Below are 20,401 nucleotides of genomic sequence, written 5' to 3' on the forward strand. Positions count from 1 at the left end.
TTGTCACTTACTTTTCCTTTATGGTTGATTTACAAATTTTTCATGAGCAACAAGAAAAATATTCATTTTGACATAAAATCTATTTTGTATAAAAAAGATAGTCTTCTGAATTATAGTTTAATTCAACATTTCTTAACTGCCCCTACGTGATCACAATATAAAGATTGTTTTTGTCATTAAAATCTTATAAGTCTGGTTTAAAAATTGCATAGTGATTATAGGAGCTTTGAAATAAATGGAGGACAGCAAAACCAGGAAATTGAAAGACCAGTGATTCATTTCTGTAATGAAGATGTTTATTCTTACTGTGAAAGACAATGCATTTCTACAAAGTAGATTTTGAGACAACATTGTTATTATATTATGTTTTTATTGAGTCAACTTTGACAAAGGGACTTTCATTGCAATCTTATCTACTTTCAGTGCTCATCTCTCAATATCAACTGGATAATGCAAATAAATCTTTATTCAACACTGGTATATAAAAAAAAAGGTCTGCAGAAGCAGTTTCAGCAGATGGAGCTAGTGTGCTTCCAATCTCTGACAGCTGTGCTCACCATGAAAAAAGATAAGCAGATTAGTGTACAGAACTGTGGTTAGGTATATGTCAGGGTTATTGGTAAGGATTTTCTTTTGGCTTAGTGGAAAAGTAGCAAGCATAATTGGGAATTACCTATCCTTTACCAAGTACTGGTAGACAAGAGGAGTGCAGCTTTTTGATTCATATGTCAGTGATGTACCACAACATGGAACAAAACCTTGAGAATAGTAAGTATTGCGTTTGTCATCAATTTTTTTTTATGATATCTCACTATTTTGAGCTGTTACTCTCACACAGTAACACTGTGCTTATAAAGTGCCATAAAATATAGTATTCAGAAAACCAGTGGCAAATTGTTAAGGTCTTAAGGGATATGTTTGTCATATTGGACTACAGTAAGAAAGAAGATGTCTCTGTGGAGATACAGTCACTTAATTCAAGCCTGTACTGACCTGAACAATGTACTTCAGTTCTTTTCTTTGAGAGGGCCTTTGTACAGTCATTGAGACTTAGAGAGATTTTAAAGTAGGGAGATGCTAGAAACCCCACAGACTGGTCATAAAATGCCTGCCAATTAGTCAAAATTAAGCCTGTTGTTCTCCATTTTTTAAACCATGAATTTCCACACTGAAGTCCAGGCCTCCTAGCTCCAGCAGTACCTCCAGCCTTCCCAGCAATCAGGGTACAGATGGCAGTGAGATTTCATCAACTGTTCACATTCAGACTAAGGTTTTCTCCTTTTTACCTCCAAGATAATTTAATGGGTCCTCTCCTGCAGAGCTGCTCTTGCAACAGGAGCTTTTACTTCATGAAGGCCCATAGGCCAAAAGTTTATGAGGAAAGGACAGGTTCTTGGATATAGTGTGCAGGTACATAGCACCTATAATCCATGTAGAGCTCTATGACTGTATTTGGCATTCGCAGAAGGGTGTATGTGAGGGACACAAAGAGACCATCAGACCGGTCTGTACTGTGGTTCAGTTTTCAATGTCAGTGATTATCATTCAACATACTAGCAGGCACAGAGGGTGGAAGCTTCTCACAAAACCCTGCTTCAATACAGTGCTGGAGGCTAACAGCAGGGAAAAGAAAACGCTAGGAATTGTTAGCCAATTTTTTGAGTTGTCCTGCTTTGGGAAGAGCACCTGAGAGACTCGGGATTCAACATGCCTATCCATGCATCCAAGCCGGGAAAGGGTAGGGAAGGCAAGAAAGCAAAACAGGATTTTCTGTTTGTGACAGTAACTTTCCAACAGCAAAATATGCAAATGCTGGGAAGAGGAGAGTTATGTGCTGTTTCAGAAGTTAATATACGGTATCGGTGCTATCACTTTGTACCTTCTCTGCAGTTCTTCAGTTCCTACATTGTGATTTAGTGTAGAACATTATAAGAGCAGTGTGTGAAAGTTTCAAAGCCATCATTGGTCATTGTTACAGCAGCATAACACTGACAAGCAACTGATGGAAAGAAAGGTTTTATTGCCGCCCTGTTTTCTTCTTGGCTATTTAGGTTTTCAGCTCTGGCACTTTAGTGACTCCATACGCTGCTGAATTCTTGAACAAAGTTTCAGTGGGTATAAAGTAAGTCATTATTTTGTTATGTGCATGTCTGATACTGAAAGGACATTTTTACTTTACTATAAATTGACTACTGCAACAACAAACTGGGCCATGGTTTTTGCACCTGGTTTTGGTTTCACATTGGTTTGATTTCATGATCTAATTGGAATTTAGTTGACTTCAAGAAATTGTTGTGTGCAAATTTGAATCTATTTTCAGTATTTCAAAACTTTATTCCATAAATGTCATAAATCCAGAATCCTTACTGCAGATACTACTCTCAGATACCACTCTCAGATACCAGGAATGTAGAATAAAAATGTAGGCAAAGGAATTCATCATGTACGAGAATCTCCTTTGGGTTTTCATGTTGCTTAATTTTCCTTGTTACAACAATTTGGGGGTTGTCCCCAATCTCTGACAGAATTTCTGAACGGATACTGCTTATATCACTTGTGGTTTCAGTTTCTAAAACAGTATTTGTGTTTATCTGTTTTTGTGTATTCCTTGAAATCAGTGGATGAAAAGCGTGACATAAAATTGCAGCACTGTCTACAAAAGAACATGTCCACACTTTCCTTTTCTGCCATGAATGACTCATCTTTGTGAAAAGCTGGTGCACAATACATTACAGTGTGAATTTACAGTATGTGATTTACTCTGCACTGGCTCCAGCTGAGGGCATTCTCACCATAACTGTTCATCTGACACAATTGCAGCTGTCCCCAGGCTTCTGCATGGCTGATGGAGAGTCTCCTGCAAAGGGAGAGGCTCAGACCATGTAAGTTAGACATGTGTTGTGATCTCCACTCCACAGAAACTTCTCTCTCTCCCTCCCCGCAAGTACAGAATCTAGGGAGATCAGCTTCCACCTCAAGTGATGTGATATCTTTCCCTCTCACCTGTTTTACCTCTTACCATTGTCTGCAAGACAAATTCTTTCACATTTGTTTTGGAATTAGTTGTACATGCTCTAAGTGGTATACTCATGGGGCCCAGACTCCTTCTACAACCAGCAGGATAAAAAGGTAAATTTATTTAGAAATTAATTAAAAATAGGAGACTGCCACAGGTATAGCAGACATGCCTCTGCTTCTCTCTTTCTTGCTATCCTTCCAAGCATGAAGTTAACCTTCCTGATGAGAGATAAGGAGATGGCTTGAGGAAACTGAGAATTCACACCCTCCCTAATTCACAACATTTACTAACTTCGCTGTGTTGCTAAGCAAAAGTGATATACAGCTTAATAACAAAAATGGTGTCTTTATAGAAACTCGCAGAATGTGAATCAGAGTCATGGGGCAAGGACTCCACATCCACTCTTGGGAATTGCTAGTATCCCAGGTATTGCCAGTGGAATACTTAAATAAGCAACATACAGTATTATTTTCCCAGTGGTAATACTTAATGAAACTAAAAGTACTTTTGATTCTTTACTACTGTGAAATTAGGTACTTTGCATTTACAGCCAATATGACTATTGGAATGAAATATCATTGTCTTACTGATGCTGCAGTTTTGATCCCTGTGGGACCCACTGAAACTGTATTATGCAGAAAAATAATTTTAAAGGAAAAGGGGTATATGATGGCTCAGAATTTTTAGGATTTTTAGCTTTTTGTAGATTTTAAAGTAGCTGTGTAGTAAATATAGGGTTTTAGTACAATTGTATCATCTCGCACTTTAGAATAGTAGCTAACACTTACCAAACCCTATTCCCCCATTCCATATTGAATTTTCTAAATTCTTTAGGCTTGTTCGGGCTCCTTTCAAGGCAGGACTATAGTAAACTCAGGCATCTCAGGCCTGAACAATAAGATACCTTCATAGTCAAAGCAACCTTTAAGCCTGGAACCTTGGAGAAGCTCCAAAGACAGTGCATGCCATGAAGAAGAGGAAGATCAAGAAGAAAGGGGTCTTAGGACCTCTGACTCAATTCAGTGGAGGATCTGAGGGCAGATAGTTCTTGGATTGGATGGATAATACTATAAAATTGTAGAACCACCGGACACAGAGTGCACACCTTTGTACTCCTTATGCCAGAAGGCCTTCATTAAAGACCTACTCTCTATTTATCTATACTAAATTTGCCTGGAGGTTTTTTGCTCCCAATTTTTAAGCAACACTTATAACATGGCAAACAACAGCACATGGGAGGCAGAGCTGTGCAAGGACCACTGTAGAAACTTCAGAATTTGCTAATAAATGATTTCCATCAGGTTCTTGGCAGGAACCAGAAAACAAGTTGTAAATCTACTGTAAAGAGAAGTAGAGATACTGTCTTTCAGAACAACAGATAAAATCTGACTACTTAGAGAAGAGATCTGAATTCTGGGCTGGCAAAGAAATCTTACTTTCTTTACAGTGTTGGTAGAGCACTCATTGAGGACTGATGAGTACTGAAGGACGAACATGAAGAGCTTCTATATTGCATCAGCTATCTCTAAAGAACTCATCAATTAATGATTATTGAACAAAACTTAGAACGTCATGCAATAATGTTTTCCCTTGAATTATCCCTGCACACAAGTTCATGAACAATCACAGTGATGAATGAGATCTTAAATAGTTCTGTAAAACAAGAGATTCACAGTAAGTGGAGAAGTCTTTCTAAAGGACTCTATGTTGGAGGGGCAGTAACGGAAAGAGGAAGTAAAAGATTTAGTTGTTGAAATAGTTTTGCTTCTTCTTTAATAAGGAAAATACTCTTAAATTATTTAGGTGTTTTAATAATCTAATGCTCATATAGTTGTCAATTACAAAGACAGATTGTTAAAATGTAAAAGGATCTTCCTCTGTCCTGTGTATTCTAGGATCTAGCATAGTAGGATTTGGTATTAACTATGTTAGTATAAACAATTAATACTGGAACTAATAAATCACCTCAGCCAAATGTGCTCTGAATTTTCTGTAATGTTTCTTTTGAAGTTAGCTGAAAACTTTGCTGCAGTAATTTTTAAACATTTTCTCCCCCAGTGTGGATACTTTTTTCCCTTTGCATACTTGATTTCTTATAATTCTCCCATTACCTTCACTGATGTGAAAACAGGCAAGAGAAATGCTTTTTAACTTTTACTGTTTGACATAACTCAGCAACTATGTGTGGAACAGATGGAAATTGTCCTGTGCAATATATTTAATCTGAATTCTTTCATCTGGATAACTATTCACAGGGTGTATGTCTTGTTTAAAAGTTTGGGGGTTTTTGATTAATTTTCAGTTATATATCATTTTATCTGGAGATTAACACACATGCACAGACACTTTTTTCCTTAGGTCAAGGCTCAATAAGACGCAGCTAACAAGAAATTTATGACTCATTAAACCTTGCAAGTAGTTCACAAATTACTTATGTCCTTTTGTCCACCCTCAACAGAACACAGTCATAGAATCACAAAAAGCATGGAGTTGGAAGCCTGGGGACCTCTGGATGCCATCTGATCCAATCTCCTCGCCCAAGCAGAGTGACTTGGAACAGGGTGATCAAGACTGTATCCAGATGATTTTTGAATGTCTGCAAGGATGGAAACTCTGCAACTAGTCTGGGCAACTCTGCTAGTGCTCGGTTACCCTCTCACAGTGAAAAAGTGTTTCCTGATTTTCAGACGGAAACTTTTGATCTGTGTCCATTGCCTTGTGTCCTGTGACTGGGCACTACTGAAAAGCACCCGACTTCATTTTCTTTCTATCCTCCCTTCAATTTTTTATATACATTGGTAAGATCACCCTTACACCTTCCCTTTGCTAAGATGAAGAATGATTTTTTTTGGAATCCGTGTTTGAAAGTAAGGCAGCATGCATGCCATTAAATAAGCCAGAGCCAAGCAAATGGTTTTGACCATTACTATGACCACACACACTGTTTAGCTGTTAACATGATTCATGACCTTCTTATGGCTTACTATATTGTTCAGATAATGTCTGACCAAGGTTTCAGACAGCTGGTACCAAGGGCTGTTTCCAAAAGGCAGGATGGATGGGACTATATCAGGTTTGTCTCCCTCCCCTCTCTGCAGTCCTCCAGGTCTGTGTCAGAAGGCTTTGTACCATCAGACATCCTGCATGCTCTGCTTTAGGGCTATTGCACATACCTTCGGGCTTATATTGTGAAAATGCCTCTTTAGTGGTAAGGACCTATGTAATGTATAGAAACTAAACATCCATTTTCCTCTGGCCAGTTTTACAGGACAGGGATGGAGATGTATAGGACTGCATAGGTAGAAAATAAAATGCCTCTTACGTAGAAATTCAAGGCTGTCCTTGCTGTCTTACATTTTGGGAAGTCAACCTCACAAAAATGTCATGCTGGATATAAGGTATCAGCAATAATGTTGAAAAGCATGTTCCACAGGAGAAAAGAAAATATGTTAGACTAACTGTAGTGCAGAAGAGCCTACTGATGACAGGAATACTATTTTCATTTGTGGACTGGCAGAAACAGTCTCAGAGGGCCTTTTGCTCTTTAGAAACTCAAAGATTGCATTGATTAAAAAATCCCCCCAAACTATTCTGAATGTGACACTATTGATGAAAACAACACATGGAAAGTTCATCTCTCACTTGCTTAACAACAGATGGTGCCTCCTTTATGATGGGAAGAGATAGGGGTGTTGCTGCACTTAGGAACAAAAAATGTTTTGGAGCATGAAGTTGAAGACACTGTTTTATTCATTAGCAGACTCTTGTTGCAAACCTCCTTAAAACAGAACATGTCATACACATACACATTGATGTTAAATGTATGAAAGTCTCCACACCCAAAAGGCTAGTCCTCTGCAGAAGACCATGAGGAAGAATTTAGAGATGATGTGTATTCACAGCCATTCAGCACATTTGGGCTGGTTTGTTTTGTTTTGTTGAAGAACATAGATGTATTTCTGCAATAGAGAAATAAGGATAGCAATGCCTGTGAGGCTGGGACTGCATGAGCCATTTCAGCTTTTTTCATATCTTGGTGAAGTGAGTCAGAAGCTTTGTAGTGCCAGAATTTTTCATCTGCCCTAATTGTATGAAAACTTTGAAGGGAAATCTCAAAGCATTGCAGAAACATCAGAAGCACAGTGACACTGCCAGGTTGCAGCAGTGTGGAACAAAAATCTTTCTCCTTCAGAATGTGAGAACCAGTGGTCTTTATATGTATCTTATGTGCAGATACATCTTTTTGACTTGAAATGGTCTGTAAAAACAAAGATAATATAACATGAATGATGTCTGGCTGTTTTCTACAAAAACTTAAATTATGAGCCTTCTTACCGAATCTGGTACTCCTACAAGATTATCCTTACTTTTGAAAGTATACCCAGATGTGAGCAAATATCCTTCAATAGAAGTATTAGTAAATATACTTTGGGATGATCACCTTATATCAGTCCTGTTTATTACATCAAGTTTTAAACTCATAGTATTGCTAATAGTCAACAATAAAAATCTGCTTTGGAAGTCCTAGTCAACAAGAAATTGAATAACAGCGCTGAATTCCCCTTATAGAATGCTTGTGTATGTATCATACTAGAGCTATGAAACTTTCTGAAGTCTTGTTTTGCAGATAGGACATTTTTCTATGACTCAGATTCTGATACCCATTCAGTATATCTGCCCTGAAAAAATTTGCAGGGGAAAAACCTGAAATAGACACTTTCATGGTAACAGTCAGATTTTATGATTCTGGCTCCTCCCTCTTTTTTGAGTGCTCCAGATAAGAAAAAAAAAAAAAATGGATCTCATTAATAGGGAGTGAGTGATCATCAGGATTCACCTCATCTTCCCCTGGAACCTATTTCTCACAGCAGTGATTCTACCACCAATTAGCTACTCTAAGTACAAAGTAATGTGTATCAAAATAGGAAAAACCTTTCTGAATGTCCCTAACAACATCCTGGAGGCCACTCCATGATTTTTAGCACACAGAGTAACTGACCCTCTGGAAAGACTCTAGCTTTTATTAATGGCAAAAATTAATGTCTGTCACAAAGAATGCCACTTCTAGACATAGATGAATGCAGCTGGTCCTACAAAAGCTATAGTACATGTTATTCAGTGCTGCTGACACTGTGCAGGACTTGTTGAAAACACTTCAAATCTAGAGTACTGTCTACAGATCACTTTTTGCCAGCTCCTGCCAGTGTCTCTCCTCCTTCTGCATGTGGAAGAGAGGTCTTTGCTTGAATCAGGTCTTGAAAATATTTTTCTCTTTATTTTTCTTAGTGGAAGGACTTGTTCTTTCTCTTCCCTCATTCAGTGCTGCTCTTTGTTTACATCTGCCTCTTCTTCTGTAAATGTGCACCAACAGTTTTCTGGCTAGCTTCTTATCTGGAGTTACAAGGGGTTTGTAGTTTGCCTGACACAGTTTCAGTTGGCTCAGTTTGAATATATCCATCTTTCTTTCACCTTTTCAGAATTGCTGGCTTCACAGTTTGTTTCCCTTAGCCAGCAGTGCTGTTGTGGTGGCCCTGCTGTCCAGGCCTTCTGCTGCTTTTTTTGTTGTGGCTGTTTTCATTTTAACAGTGCAGTCTGGGGGGGCGGGGGGGGCTGTATGGTATCTATCTTTCTGAAAATGTCTTTCCACGTTGCTATTTCCTTTTGCTTTACAATTAAGTAAGATACAGAGCATACAGATAGTTCTTAATTTTGCAGATTCTGCAAACTTCAGGTTCCTCAATAGTGAATAAAGTCCACTGTCTGTAAACACATTAAACACAGACTATGTAAACGCAGTCTGTGGAAGGCTGTGTCTGGCAAGCTGAGGTGTGAAAGTCAGGGAGAGCAGGTACTATTTTATGTCTAACATATTGTTTTGACAGTTATCTCAATAGCTGTGACCAAACAACAGTTTATCTTCATATATATAGAGAAAAATGTGCGTATGTGTGTAGATTTTATATTTTCATACCATGTATATACATATATAAGTAATTCTAGTTTACTCATGTATTTTACTCACTCACTCAAGACAAGATCCTTTTATCAGTTTGAAAGATAGACAGCTAGAAGTTTTTCGATTAAGTATTTGAGAGCCTCACCACTCATGTTTTTTCTGTAAAGAGCATAGTAAGTCTTTGTTGTGCTTCCATCCTGTAAAATACTAAAAGCAGCAACAATTTTAAGCCATGTGTATCCACTAGTCTTTCATGAAAAATAAAGTAACAATGGAATAAGTTCAAGGTGTGATGTTAGTTTTGGCTCTAGGAAACTTGGCTCTAGTTTATAACAAATACATTAATATATGAAGAGTGAGTTGCTATAAAATTTTTGCTTTAAGTATTATGGCCCTAAAGGATTGCTTTAAGAGACAGTTTAATTTTTATTTACAGTTTGTTTTTGTTGTTGTTATCATTTTTGTTTTGTTTCTGTTTTTCTTTTTTTTTTCTTTTTCTTTCAGAAATAGCATCTCTTCTTCCTTGTCTCATCATCCTAAAACAATGATATTTTTTTAGCCTGAGTTTTCTCAAAAGTGGGAAGAGCAAGCAGGTAGTACTTAAAACTGCAATATGCAGTACTTGTTATGTTTGCATGGCTGCAGGGCCAAAAGTATCTTTGGAGTGAAGAGACAACTAATTAAAGTACACAACAAGTTTCAGGTCCCCTGCCTTACATTTATGTATCCTTTAGAGTAAACAGTGTATTTGCTAAATATTCTTTAATGGAGTTTGTGACATAGTGAAACAAAAGCTAGAGGGTAAGTGGAATAACCACCTGTTTGGTCCTTGGATATCATAAGTTTACATACTGTTGGCAAAACCAGTAACAGAACACACAAAAAAACCTAGACAGTAGTCCTAGAAAAAAAACCCACAAAAAAAGTCTGAATGAATACTTCTCTGTCCTTTAGCGCAGTCCTAATTGTGGCCTGCAGGGGGTGCTGTTAGATCGCTGAAGGTGCAGGGCCTGCAGTACTTGTTCCCAGATGACGGTGTTCCAAGGCTCTTCCCTTCTCTCCCAGCAAGCACAGACCTCTCCAATGAAAACCCAGTAGGTCCTGGCTGGAGTCACGAGGCAGTGTGTGTGCCGATTGAGTCCGGTGGTCCGGCCTCACCAGGATGGAGAGCCAGAAAGACAGACTCCTAGGCCTTCTCTCCAAATGCCCGCATGCAGATCCCTGTCTCCATCCCAGAGAGCGAACTTTGCCGTCTGCCCCTCTCCCCTCTGAGCAGAGCCAGCCCCCCCCCTCCCAAAACTCCTCCCCTCTCCCCCCAGCCTCTGATGGGCCATCAGCAAGGAATGCAGCCTGGTTAGCTCGTTCTTTTGTAAGGCTAATTAACTCCCTTCCCCCTTTCCATTCAAACTCTGTCTTTCCTACAGTGGGGGGGGAGCAGGGGAAAGAAAAATTCTACTGAATTTCTAACCTATAACATCCATTCATTTCGGGTTTCAGGTGACTTCTAAGAGCAGAACTTCCATTCTTGAAAAATAAAATAAATACCTGGGAACTGAGAGAAAAGTGCCGTACAAGCATCACATGTTTTCAGTCACAACACTAGTAAGGTGGGAGCACTTGGTGGCCAGCAGAGCCTCTCAAATCTCAGAGCAGTGGCTTTCTCTAAAACTGTGTGCAGTAATGCAAGACGAGGTTAATGCCTCCAGACATATCTCAACAAGTTATTTCATTTGCTTTAATACAAAGTGAGTGTGTGGAGTGTAAGGACTTTGCATTAGAACTGCACTTTTTAGTACCTAGAAAGGCTAGAACAGAGGCTGAGTGCCTAAATGCCATTGAAGTGCAATACTTTTGAAAATCTCAAGAGGCATCTCCCTAGCTTTCCTAATCCCTAATTATTTCTGTGTATTCCCTTATTAAAAGGCTATGCTTCTCAGTAGTACATATTTCTACTCGTTCCAATACAGCAGTCTGGCAAAATAACTGTCCAGAAATGGCATCTCCTGTGGTTAGTACTGTTCCTAAACAGCAATTGTATATGCAGAGAAGAGATGTACTTCTTTCTTCAATATTTTGACATATATTTTATCATTGTAACAATGATAAATGTTATCTGGTTCTACCTGTAATACCTCTCTAGTACTCCCATCGATGCTCACTTTTCCAATAGGTGTATGAAAACCCACCAATGGGTAGGTAGTAGTATATATTTTTCCATTTACAAGACAATGGGAAGATGCATAAATCTAGATGTATTTGTTTGCACTCTTTCCTTTCTGCCTTTGATGTCAATGTTCTTCCTAGGTGAACAGTTCTCCACCTTTGATAAACTGACACCACTAGTTGAAACCATACAAGCCATATTCCATATTTCTCTCAGCCATAATGAAACTGAAGCAGATTATAGCTTTTTGAAGATTGCTTTTGGTTTGCTGAGATATGACCCTTTGTCTGAGACTACTTGTTCTCAATTAGGAGCAACTCTGAGCAAGTGACGCATGTATACCTCTATATATTAGGCTTCTGATGCCATCTCTGGACAGCAGAGATACTTAATTTTGGAAAATGCATTCATGCAAAGAATACTCAATAACAGTTATTATCTGCTAAAATTTCTCTTACACGGTTTTGCTTTGCATTTTCCTATGTTCTACAGCAATATGCTTGGGAGGTTGTTTTTTTTTGTTTGTTTGTTTGTTTTGTTTTGGGTTTGGTTTGGTTTGGTTTGGTTTTTATTTTTGCTCATTTGTTTTGGTTTTTTTGTTTCTTTTGGTTTTTTAATTCTTACTGAATCTAATAGAAATGCTGAAGTCAAAAGTAGTCATGTGACCTGTTCAACCATTATTATGACTTTCCTTATGTCATTTATTTTTGATAAATCTGTTATCTCTTCAAGATGTGTGATGTGACTCATTTAATTAATAGCATTAACTGGAAGATTTTTAAAAACAATTCTTGAAGGGATGGTATAAGGATTTGTCTTGCTCAGGACCATTTCAGTGGAGCGGCAAGCGTACTTTCTAGACCTGACAGACATCATCAGTTTCATCTCTCTAGGTTTTGTTTTAAGAAGCCTAATTATTTACAGATCTACAAGAACATGTGTGTAATACCCCAAACATATTCTGCTAGTGGTCTGGGGTAAAACACCTGAAAATTCAGGACGTCACTTGGTGTTCTGAATGGTGCAGGTTCCAGTCTAATCCTGTCATCAGACCTGAAATCTGAGATCTTCCATTCAGTCCCGAGCTGTGAGAACTGTAGAGATTTATTTAGCTCAGAAGTTGGTAGTGGAAGACAAAACAGTGGAAAACAGGCCTGTTTGAATACAATCTGTGCAGCTCCAGAAGTTACCTTCATGAATTCTTTTGAAATCTGATTTTCTGCTCTGCAAACAATACGTGATAATACTGGATGTCTTTCAAAAGTTGCCTTTTAGTAAGATTCTGTATTTCTAGGACACGTTCTGGCTGATATTTGTACCAGAAATCTTTATATATGGAAAGTAGAAAACACTACTGGAGTTGCTGGAGAATAAAACTTGTCAGCAGTATTTAGTTTTTGCAAGAAGACACTAGAGATAAACTATGGGAATTTGTTGCTGTGTTAAGCAACACATAAGTCTGAGTAGCTCAATTTCAGTCCACTAGAGGTCTGTGCGATCATTTCCCAGGTATGTTTTTAACCTCGTTTTGCAGCAATCTTGCTGAGTCTGATACAGTTAAAATAAAAAACTTTTGATCCAGTTTCTATTGTTCTTAAAAAAAGGACTACTTCCACACAGAGTTCTATTTAATAGACATGTCCGAGTTAGAACAGTCCTAGCTGATTCTTTATTGTTGGATCATCACAGGGAATTGTTCAAACTACTGATTGACTAATATTTTATGCTAAAAAATTGACTTTCCTTACAAATGGTTATTTTTTCAAACAGGAAGAGAGTACCATGTGGAGCAAAGAGTTCATTAGCATGAAATACCCACTCCATCATGGTTCTTCATAGTGCTAAATTTACTTAAGTGGAAAAGGAGCCAAGATCCATGGCCTTGCATGGTTAATGAGGCTTTCCAGAGCACTGGAAGGACACAGGTGGTTATCTATTAGCATCATACTCAGACTGTTTGACTTGCTTTCAAATTGCTTGTTAAGCCTCAAAGCTTAAGGTTCCAAATATATCTGGGGTAATAATTTTCTGAGGTTTTTGTGCTTTACTAGCTAATGTCCTTTAATTTCTACCCTAATTACAGTTATATTAGAACATATTTTATCCCTCATTTTATGCTGCATGTGTAGTCAGTTTAACTTGGCACATAAAACCAGCTGAAATAATGTTCTAAAAGGCATTAGTAAATTTGTGATTTTTGTAATAAAACCAGTGCCTGGTGTTAGCATTAGAGAGCATGAGCACAACATTACAAATCATGGGATAATTGTGGCTATTCAGAAAGATTCAGGTAGGCTTCATACATCCTAATATTTAATCTCAGTTGCTGCAGTTCAAAGAGAGTGATTGTTGAGAGCATAAGATGTAGCAAAAGGGATGGTATTCAAAATTGCCTGAATTAATTTGAATGTATTATTTTCATCTCTGCTCAGGATTCAACATTTCACTTGGTTACACATAAATTCTTTGTATTTGGTTCATATTCAGTATGCGATTCATTTGTACATCGCTAAAGAGTGCTACTACACAATAATTTTACGTGCCTTGAAATATAATTAATGTAAAGCTGAATATCATTGATAAATGGAGGCTACTTATCAGTATTTAGCATATAGGGAAATATGAAAGGGAATAATGTAATTTTTCTATAGCAATTAGTTGTCTAAATTAGTGATAAAGGTTTAAGGATGAGACATTTATAGGACTAAAGAGAATAAAGGTATGAAATATTCAAAAGTACAAACGTGACGCTTCTAAGTTGGTAGCACACTGTAAAATAACAGACACATTTGTAATTTGTGTGGACAAACACAGACTACACAGTATTAAATGATACCTAGATGTGATACACATAATCACCTTAGAAAGTGATGCAATGATAGGAAAGGCTGCAATGCATTGAAGTTTTGCAACATGCTCATTGTAGCATGTTTTCACTAAAATGAGTGAGGACTACTGGCATAATATAGTGATGGAAAGAGCAAATCCTCCACTTGGAGAGGCAGAAGATCATACATTAAACGGCTTACAGCAATGTTACTTCTGTTGTCTGAAATACATTGTGCTGACTCTTAGACTGGAATGCACTTCAGCTACCAGGAAAACTCTACTAAGTTTTTTCAGGGACTATAGGATAAAGTCTTACTGTAGACTAATGCTGGGCACTTTCCTATCACCTGGATATGTGTAACAACAAATATCAAATGGGTCAGGAAGCTATGCCAAGTATCTCTGGGCACTAGTGGCATTTAAACAATATATATTAAAAATGAAAATTTCCTTTTCCTTCTCTCCCGTGTTTCCAAAGGTGATTCAGCATAGATGTAACATCATCCGCATATTGATCCACCAGTCCCTTGAAAGCTACTATCATCACTTGTACCATAAAATAGAAAGACAAATTTTTGTAGCTCTTTTTCTCAGAGAAAAAGAGAGGAGAAACTCACAGGAGTGTCTGGGATGTTTAGAGGGTTGTAAGAAAACTCTCATCCTGCTAGTGGGTCTTTCACAAGAGACAACGACAAGACTTGCATGAATGTTAGAAAACCTACGGATTACCTTCCTAAAAGAAAGTGTAATGTTACTCATAAAGAGTCCTGTAGGGTTGAAAGTCTTTTCCTGGGCTCTTAAAGTTTCAGTAATTGGTTAAAAAAGCAAACATCACCTTTATTTGAATAAAAGATACAGGTCTGTTAGGGAGCTTGAGAAGCTAGTAAAAGAGAATGACACTGCTCCAAGGGGCACAATCCATTACAAAGCAAGAACCTTCACTGAAACAAGAATCCAATTTATTTTCCTCATTTCTGTGAAACACAGGATGGTATAGCCATCATCAGTATGGTCATGAATAGGCTCTGGTATGGTAATGAAGTGAAAGTTCCTTTGAAATAATTATTTACGTATCATTTTTAAAACAGAGCATAGAAGATATTGGGATGACTTTGTAAATTTATTTTATGGGCAATTTCACAGCCTTTCTCTCCTGTTGAGAATTTGATAATTGATATTGATTGTCTCCAAAGTGAGTGCAGGAGTGTGTGTAATGGTATTGCTATGGTCTATTTGCTTTACATGCATTGTAGCTGAGAAAATAAATAAGAGTCCCCATGTTAACAATTATGTCACAGAGAAGATCACTTTCGCATTTCTAGATCATGGGAATATATTACTAAGCAGAGATAAATTCTTGGTACCATGTATGAAGTGGCTACTCCCACTTGAATGTCTGCTTTTAGACCCAGAGTACAAGACCTCAGACACAGCTACTCTAATCTTATTCTAAAAGATGAAAAAGTGAAACTGTTATGCTCCTGGAACTGTCTTTAGAGGAAATCTTGATCCTCTTTTTTAACAGGAAACTGGATTTAGTGTAGAGCTACAGTATTACATACCATCAGTGTGTTTTGGCTGACTGCTGTGGCCGTCAACCCACTGAAATGGAAGAAAATCTGAGTGAAGAGTTATTTTCTTTTGTTGTGAAAAGTACAGATGTGAAGGTCAATGAAAGGTCAAGAATGACTTCCTGCCACTCTATTTGCTTGTGTAGTGTGAAGTTTTAATCCCAATGAGTAGGAAGAAAGAACAGATACACCCACATCCAGCAGTACACTGGGACTTGTATGTAGAAGTTACTGCGGTCTTTAGCTGAGCATTGGTTTTGTGGGAACGTGACAGATAAGAGTCCTGAAATCACAGGGCCTTATTCGTCACTTATTCACACCCCAGCCCCCATGCTGGTCTGGCTAACTCAGGGAGGCATTTACATTCTTTTAATAACTCAGGAAAAAACATTCACACCAGTTCATCCACTCACCTCTTGGTAGCTGTTTTTCTAAAACAAAGGCCGTCTTCCAGTCCCCTTTGTGTTGCAGTAAAGTCTTCTATGCAACAGCTGTGGTCAGTCACAGTCAGCATTACTCCCTGAACCACACAGGCACAGCCCCCTTGCCCTTCTTCTTGAACCTTCTTCCACAGGGGTTTCTTGGCCAGCATAAGTATGCAAAGCAATATGTTTTTCTTTTTCTTGCAAATACTGAAATTACATGATTCATAAGTGTACCAGGTACCAAACTGAACCAGATAGTAGTGCAATTCTCTAGGTTCTTCAAAGAAGCCTTAGCTTTTCTATACCCACCTCTTTTTAGAGGATGAACACGTGTAGTGTTCTAATTGAATGTCTGAACAAATTCCTGTTTATATTGATACAGAGTTCCCAATAGTATACCCCTGGTTGTGTTCTCGAAGAAGCACCTATTTAACAAAGGCATGTAGCAGCTCACTACTGTAATGATCCCTCAAGAGGAATTTAATTTTTAATTAAGTGAAGCAGTGTGTTTATTCTTGCTATATAGCTGATTTATCATGGCTTTGTTAGCTGTGTAGGGGAAAGAGGCTAAATTAAACACACCTTTAATGACATGATAGGGAATTGACCTTTGCTGTCATCTGGAGGACAAATTATAAACACAGCTATTGAGGGGATTGATTCAGAGAGGTTAGAAAATATCTGTTAAAAGGTGTCTTAAGTAGTGGCAGATTGGTGGGAAGAAACCTAACCCACATGACTAAATGAGTTTCATGGAAATTGGTGAAGTTACCTCTAGATTATTAATGATCAGGTCTGATAAAGAATCTAGTGAAGCACAGTTTACCTCTTTAGAAAAATTAAATGATCTTCAGGTCCCCTCATGTTAAAGTCCTTAGTAAAATACATGGTTTACCACAAGAGCACTGTTATCTTCCTGAATATCTTAGTCATAAATTTGGGAAAAGGATAGAAACAGTATGAAGAGACTTCTAGTAAAATTTTGCTGCGGTGAAGTCTGTAGCAAAACCATCAATTATTTCTGCAGGACAGAATTTTCATACAAGATTTTCCGACTCCTTCCCTAGTGCAGTATAATCTTTATGCCAGAGCTTCATTCAGACGGGTAACAACCATTATTTCGTCAGTAAAGTCCTTTTCCTGGGATAAATAGATCTGAGTATACATGTCTTGGGCTAGGGAATGAATAAGGCTAGGGAATGAATTAACTCTATCAGTGTGCTGACGGCTCAAGGCAGAATATATCTTGACAAATCATTCCTCTAACAGCAACAAAATGATAAATTGACATGAATTTTTGACCCCCTTTATCTCTGAAAAAATGTTCTTTGTAGAGTAGATATTACATATTATACTCTAATGAGAGGATCACATTTTGTGATAAGAGGTTATATTGCTAAAAACATTTAAAAATATGCATCTCCTAAGAAACAGAAAAATATGAAGTTTACTTATTGAGTGTTTTTGTGTTTCTCTTTCTGGAAGAAATTATTGCATAAACCCAATATTAATAAATTATTCCTCTACCATTCAATCGGTAGAAAGAATATTAATTCAGCCTTTATATTATCTTTTTTCCCCTCTAGCCATTTGGATTACATGGGTATGAGATCTCTGTTCTCAGGACACCAAGGGGAATTGACCTCAGTGATTTTTTCAGGTGACTCTGCCCTCATTTATGCCTTAGGCACCACTCCAGGGATACAACTAGAAGGTAATTAAGTAGACACTAGGGAAAGAAAGTTAATTAATTGGAAAGCAGTATTGAAATGTAGCCTTTACTAACTAACATACACATTTACTGGCTGTATGAAATAATGTCCTTGAAAAGGTAGCTGCAAAAATGACAGTTTCAAAGGGAAGTCCTTTAGATATTTCCTTATGGCTTTTCTATATGCAATTGAGTATTGGCTTACAGATATGGGCTCATGAAACCGTACAAAATTACATTCCAGAGCAACTTTCCAGTACTCCTTGTAGGACTGAAAGTCAAATTCATTTTAAGGTGGATCCTATTTAGTTTATGAAAGAGTTTATGTGTTTGATAACTAGTAATTGGACTAGATCAGTCTTGTTTTGCTTGGACTCTCTGTGCTACCTTGGGTGTGATCACCAAGCCTTTCAGTTTCCTGTATCTTTTGAGCAAATTGCTCATGACTTTTTCACAATCATTTGATTCCTACTCTGGGAAACTGAATCAAGGACCTTTCAAAATTGCAACAGATACTAGGAAGGAGAACAAGACAATTCAAGATAAGTTTCTGCCTGATGCCTATAGCTATGTTGCTCTGCTCTATTATCTGTTAAGAAATGCATCTGGCATGCTGGATAGGGGTGGAGATGAGTGACTCACACTTTGCAAAGGTGGTGTATGAAGTAGTCATGATTTTCGTATTTTCCTCAGGAATACCAAAAGATGCAAACCATACAGGCATGCAACTTCAGAAGCTGAAGCTGCATAAAGATACCTCCTGTAGCCTTGTAGCACCATCTTCTACGTAAATGGAAGAGGAGGATCTTCTCTGGTGCTTTCTCTTCCTGACACTGTATATGCCCAGAGGCTGAGAATGCACTCAGCTAATGAAACCTCTCTGGTTTATGCCTACTGTCAGAAATGAGCGGCTTACTCTTTCCTCCTAGGAGAAGAGAAGGACCTAATTCCTTAATAAGAGCTCTCTTTGCCCTTGTTGGAGGTCCTCTGAACTTTGCTCTTTCTGGTATTAGCACATAGCCATGTGTGTCCTGTTTACCAGTGCGACCTTGAGAGTCTCTGATTTGTGACCCGGGTAGCTTGAGATGCCAGGGCCGGGCTGTTTACCAAGTTCCATCTGAAGTCTCCTTCCCATGTGGCTAATAGGTGCAGGTGTTTTCATCATCCATTGGGCATGAGGTTTGAACCACACTCTTGCAGCTTCAGGAGGTTCCAGCATGCACAGTGAGATAAAAGGTTCTGCTGTGAGGGCTCAGAGTTGTTTTTCTGTTTAGGATCCACTTGTTCATGTGAAGGTATTAACACACCTGAAGTCTCTTAGCTTAATCCTAGAGAGGTGTCTTTTTATGTCCATGAGCATTTTGATGCACGAGTTTTACTCCAGTGGTTGTGATTTTTTTCTGCATTAGTCTGAGATGATAAGGCCTGTCTTCTGTGGAAGAAGATATCACCTTTCCTTCCACTCAGTGAAAGATGATGGCTAATATTGTTGATTTGTCTTATATGGTAATTCTGGGAATGTAAGCCTCTGTAAAAGAGGGGTTTTCTTTGTGTTTTATTTCTTCATCTTTCATCCTCAACAGGCACAGGCATAACTTGATCTAAAGAAAAGTCACAATGTGAGCAATTACATATTTTTGAGCATTTGTTTGTCTATTGTAATGGGTGAACCTCATGGACAAGCAGAATTTCTGAGTATACTTTAGTGATTGCATCCTGCCAACAGATTTGCTCATATTCTGGTAGCTGTTTTTACATTTAAGTTCCTTCTGTTCATAGATTTTCATAAATAACAACTTAGAATGTGATTTATTGCTCCTAAGTATTGCCTCTACCACATCAATTAATTCACAGAATGGGTAAGGTTGGAAGGTACCACAGTGGGTCATCTGGTCCAACCTCCCTGCTCAAGCAGGGCCATTCTAGAGCACATTGCACAGGATTGTGTCCAGATGGTTCTACAACCTCTCTGGTCACTCTGTTCTGGTGCATGGTCACGTGCACAGTAAAGTGTCAGGGTTGACAGCAAGCCTGTCAGCAGCCTGGCATTTATCGACGAAGCAGTGGACATAAACTGGATTACAGTATACCCCTGAAAGGAGGAGAACACAGCACGCAGAAGAATGTGGGCAACTTTCAGACAGGAAGAAGATGGAGGACAGAAATGGACTTCCTGTACTTTCTGCAAGTCAGGATGACTCGACAAAAACTGTGTTTACTAGTTTGCAACCAATCCTGGTGTGTGTATACATGAAAGTACCAATAGCAGGTTGACATGTGGATGGCCTGATGACCTGTACCAATAGCAGGATGACATGTGTATAGCCTGATATATGTTTATATGAAGACACCGATAGAAAGTTGACATGTGTGATATGTGAAAAGTATAAATGTTTGCAACCTGTTACAATAAAGTGATTACAGCCTTCTTGTAATCCTGTCCCTGCTTTGGAAGAAGGTTCTATGTCACATTGGCCGTCCCGACTTTAACAGCGACAGTAAAATGTTCTTCCTCATATTCAAATGGACCTTCCTGTGCATCAGTTTCTTCCCATTGCCTCTTGTTCTATTAGTTGGCACAATTGAGCAGAGCCTTGCTCCATCTTCTTGGTACTCTCCCTTCAGATACTTATAGATGTTGTTGAGATGCCCTCTCAGTCGTCTCTTCTCAAGGATGAACAGGCCCAGCTCCCTCAGTCTTTCCTTGTAAGAGAGATTCTCCAGTC

General features: G+C 38.3%; 1 long non-coding RNA gene across 2 annotated transcripts; it reads left to right on the forward strand.

Annotated features, from left to right (window-relative positions):
• The first annotated feature begins 955 nt into the window (after positions 1 to 955).
• Positions 956 to 20,100, forward strand: LOC113946970. Of its 2 annotated transcripts, XR_003527606.1 has the most exons (5): positions 956 to 967; positions 10,590 to 10,595; positions 14,991 to 14,996; positions 19,687 to 19,944; positions 19,985 to 20,048. It is a non-coding gene; the product is annotated as an uncharacterized LOC113946970 (long non-coding RNA). The 2 variants fall into 2 exon arrangements; XR_003527605.1 differs by having other exon boundaries at positions 19,687 to 20,100.
• Positions 20,101 to 20,401: the final 301 nt, after the last annotated feature.

This window comes from Corapipo altera, unplaced genomic scaffold (genome assembly GCF_003945725.1).
Source record: "Corapipo altera isolate COAL_440 unplaced genomic scaffold, ASM394572v1 22, whole genome shotgun sequence".
NCBI lineage: Eukaryota > Metazoa > Chordata > Aves > Passeriformes > Pipridae > Corapipo > Corapipo altera.